This window comes from Papaver somniferum, chromosome 10 (genome assembly GCF_003573695.1).
Source record: "Papaver somniferum cultivar HN1 chromosome 10, ASM357369v1, whole genome shotgun sequence".
NCBI lineage: Eukaryota > Viridiplantae > Streptophyta > Magnoliopsida > Ranunculales > Papaveraceae > Papaver > Papaver somniferum.
In genome coordinates, this window is record NC_039367.1 from 159,668,032 (window position 1) to 159,672,786 (window position 4,755).

The window sequence follows — 4,755 nt, forward strand, 5'->3', positions numbered from 1 at the left end:
AAAAAAAAAAAAAACAGACAGAAATGTTACAAATTTCCAATTTAGATTTTAGGTTTTGGCTTTTAAATTGCATTAGTGGAAAAACTGTAATTAAAATGCAGAATGGCACAACGATAAATTGGCTAAAACAATGAGCTAATTTGTAAGAGTCATGCAGCGACGAGGTCTCCCTCGTGACAGCAGCTTATGACCCTTGGACATAAAAACTTGATTTTGTTTTCCTATTATTGATGGTGGTTTTTAACTTAGGGTTAAAATTGTAAAACTGTACAACTGACATGACATCACTATGACCATTAGCACATTTTATTGAACCGATCAGCATGCCTACGTAAGAATTATCATGGTATTTTTTTTTTTTGTATCATGTTCCACGGCAGAACCCTTAACATTGACCGACATCAACTATGCCAAACCCTAATTCTCAGGCTAACACGCCAAGGGATACCAACCATGCCAGACGCACCACTGTGCCAATGGAAAACCATGCCAGCCACATATTCGACGAATTTTTGACCAACTTATTTATAAATTTTGATGGAGAAATTAATGTTATAAAGATGGACTACGATATGATATCTATGTATGAACCGAAAAGGAACCATTTTTGTTTCAGTTAGGCTGATGAAGAGTTTCGCAGACTACCATCAACTCCTAGTTTGCCACAAGGGAAAATTAGGCGCAGGTCTAGAATTTTTTTTTTTCTTACCGCCAGGCCCACAATTACTACAGTCGCACCCAACATTATTTAAAATTATTGAAAACTTGTAGAGTTCCTCAATTACCCTTCAGCGGTTCTGGGAAGTTCTATTAACTCCCAAAAACGGTCAGAACCATTTCTTTTCTCTTCTTCTCATTTATTCTTCATCCGTTTTTCTATTCCTATTCCTCCATAAACACTGTAACGGATCTGCAAAGTTTTTCTTCTACATCATTCAAACAAATCAATCATTTAAAACCGATGATTGAAGTTGATCAAACCCTAAAATAAATTTCAAACTCTAAAAAACCTTAACCTAGAATTCAGTAGAACCAAAATGGATGAAACACCAACAAAAACACGTCTTCAGAAATCAAAAGAGAAGAAATTAGGTACTAAAACTAGTTTAATCGATCTTATTCTTGCATGCATTCGGTACATTTGATTTTATTTGATTTTCGATTTTAATTTTTGTTCTTGATGCTTCAGATGAAGAAGGGAAAACCGAAGGAAAAATGAAGTCGAAGAAACAGAAAAAACCCGGTGAGATTTATCATTAGCTTCATCTGTTATTGTTTGATTTTTTTTTTTGAATTTTTTTTTTAATCTTAAATTTTGTTACAGTAGTTGCCGATGATGAACCAGAAAAAAAGAGTAAACCTAAAAAAAAAACTGTTTCTGGTGAGAGTTTCATCCTGATTACCCATAATTTTTTTTGAGTTATCACTTTATTCTTCTTCGATTTTAACATAATTTTCTCCTCAATGTGATTTTACCTACTGATGTTGAAGGTGAACAAGAAGAAATTGATAGTGTCAAAACACTGAAGGAGATGCAAATCAAGGCAAAGGGAGATGCTTTGAAGAAGAGTAAGAAAGGCTCTAGTATGCATAACTAGTTCTCATGTGTGATTCTGCATAACATAAATCTGCATAACTTGTTCTGCAGATGCATGACAGGGTATGCAACATCAAATTAACGTGTGTAACTTGTTATGTAGATGCATGACAAGTTATGCTTACAAAAAAAAACCACTGCATAACACTTATTTTTAAGTGTTTCTTTTTAATTTTCATCTGTTTAAATTTTAACTTTCATCTGCTTACCAAAGTTACTGCATAACTTAAATAGCTTATTTATTTTTGTGTTAAAAAGATCATGAAGCAACCCCGTCAAGGAAGTCACAGAGATTAAAAGATCAGGTGTCACCTCAAATATCACCTAGTTCACCTAGGCCTGAAAAAGCTACTAAGGGAAAAAAGAAAGCAAAGAAAGCTGCACCAAAGGAAGTATTGGGTGATGATACAGATAATGAGGATGATAATACAAATGATGCCGAAGATGGTAAGATTTGATTGTGGTATCTTCTGTGTGATATATTGTTTAATTGGTGTCATTGATTTGTTTCAATATGATTTGGCATGTTTCAGTGAGGCAAGTTGTTGATCATCAGATGAAAAGAAAAAGACATGAACCCAAACAATCGAAAGACCTGAAAAGGATTAAGAAGAAGCAAATCGAAAGATCCGAGAGTGAAGTGGAAGAAGAAGAAGAATCTAATAAGCAATGTGTTGTATATAAACAAGGTGCGTTGAATTCCTTCCTGTTCCTGTTATGCATCAGTTAATAAACTTCTCTTATCATTTACCTGCTTGTTTGTATGTAAAACACATTATGCTTGTTAAAAAAACAAATGCATAACAGATTGTGCCTTCTTAAAAAAATATGCAGAATATGTTATGCAGTCAACTGTTTGTTTATGTCGTATTAACTAGTAGTGCATGATAGATTATGCATGGTAAAAGATGTGCATAATGGTTTATGCAGATGCCTGAGAAAGAGGCATGTGTGGTTAAATGCATAATAAGTTAAGCAGGGTTGTGTTTTTAAATGCATAATAAGTTATGCACCTTAACAAATCAATGCATGACATATTATTCAGTTCCAATATTAAATGCATGACTAGTTATGCATTGTTTAGACTTGCTGCATCACAGGTTATGCATATAAAAAAATGTTGTTATATTTGTTATGCATTCCTTTGTTGTTCTAAAATAGCAGTTTTAAAATGCATTTTTTTACGCAGTTAAACCTAAAACCAAATCTGCAGTTCAAGGAGGTACTTATAGAGCAGGTTTCCTTTGGGTATGTCACTTGTTTAGTAAGATAAAAGACAGAGGTGGTTTGAATCCGTTGCAGGCTAACATGATGAATGTGTGTGTGTTTGGAAAGTTCTATAACTGGTTATATGCTGCAAACATGGCATACTTGGATGGTAAGAGCAACAAGCTGATGGATGAAGTCTTTCTATCATATGACCATGAAGATTTGAATCAATATTCATTCAAGTTGTCTGAAAACAAGTCCATAACATCAACGTCTAATGAGCTTGCTGTTACATTTATGATTCCAAGAATTAAAGGAGACAGAGGAAATGATATTCTGACTTCGAAGGCAGAGATAGAGCTGACTCAGTCACATTCCCTCGTCAAGCATTTCAAATTCAAAACAAAGCCAGGATTTATCAGCAAAGATCCCAAAGCACGGGTAACAAATGTGTTGATATATGATATTGAAAGGCTGGTGTTGGAAAAACTTGATAAGAAAGGTCATGAAGAGGAAGTTGTCTGCCTTATCTGCCTTTACATGCTAGTCGTATTGTTCTTTTGTCGTTCAAGAGGATTCAATTTAGACGTATCGTATGTTGGTTTGGTTAAGGATTTGGAAACCATGGACTCTGTCTCTTTTCCTGATCTTATTCATGAACACCTTATGGAGAGCATCAAGACTGTCAAAAGAAACAATCTTCATATCAGGAATTGCAGTGGTTGCACTATATATTCTCTTGTGAGTTAGTTTTTTTTTTACTTTCAGAACATCTGTCAATAAATATTACTTTCTTGGATACAAAATATCTTATTAGTTATTATTTTTTGCACCTTTGGTTGGCTGAGCATTCTAAATTAGATGAGATATCATCAGACATCGTCAAGGTCAGTTCCAATGCTACACCGAGAGCTGCGAAGTGGGACTTGGCAGCAATGACGAAAGCAATGCTCAGGAAGAATATTACATTTTTAAAGGTACCTGTTCGTGAATATTTCATGATTTATAATTGACCTTCATGCATCTATGACAGTATCTCTAAATTCCTTAAAAATGAATGCATAATAAGTTACGTTAGCAAAAAAGGATAACTGCATAATAAGTTATGCACCTTAATAAATCAATGCACATAACATGTTATGAAGCCGAATATATGAATGCATGACCGGTTATGCATTTTTCAATATTGAAAAGGAGTTAAGCATGGTTGTGTTTTTAAATGCATAAAATCAATGCATGACATATTATTCAGTTACAATATTAAATGCATGACTATAATGAGAAATAAAGAAAAGGGAAAGAGATATATGATCTCATCGCAATGAATCTGAAGAGAACATGGACAAGTATGAAGAAGCATTTCTGGATGCGATTAAGATAATTGAACAAGAAACGTGTCCCCCCGATAGTGCTGAAGCAAGGTTGCAGATCATTGAAGCAAAGCTGAAAGACATGAAGCAGACTTAGGAGAGGAATAGATAGAGTGGAGTATACTTCAATGAAAAGTTGTATAATTACGTGAAGGAATTGCTCGTTGATTTTGGCAACAAAGAAGTGCAGGAGAAGTTGTCAGGTGGACCTAGTGTCAATGTATCATCAGCTGAGCCAAGCGACCCATTGAGCCAAAACTTGCCAAGGAATGAGACTCTTGTTGAACTGGTATCTTCAACTGAACCACCTACACAAGAATCAGTGCCACAAGTTATCAGACTCGATAGCCAAGACCAAACGTCTAGTCAAGGTATCCAGTCTTCACCTTTCAAGTTCATGGACATGGAAAAAGCTGTTAATCTCTCCAGCGACGACAAGGAAACAGAAACTCAAGTGGAATTGGAGACAACACCAAATATAGAAACAAAACAAGAGAGACTTGAAGCACAGGAAAGATACTTTTTGGACGGTGGTGATGATGACATTCTTCCAGAAACTCAGAAGAAAGCAGAAGAAAA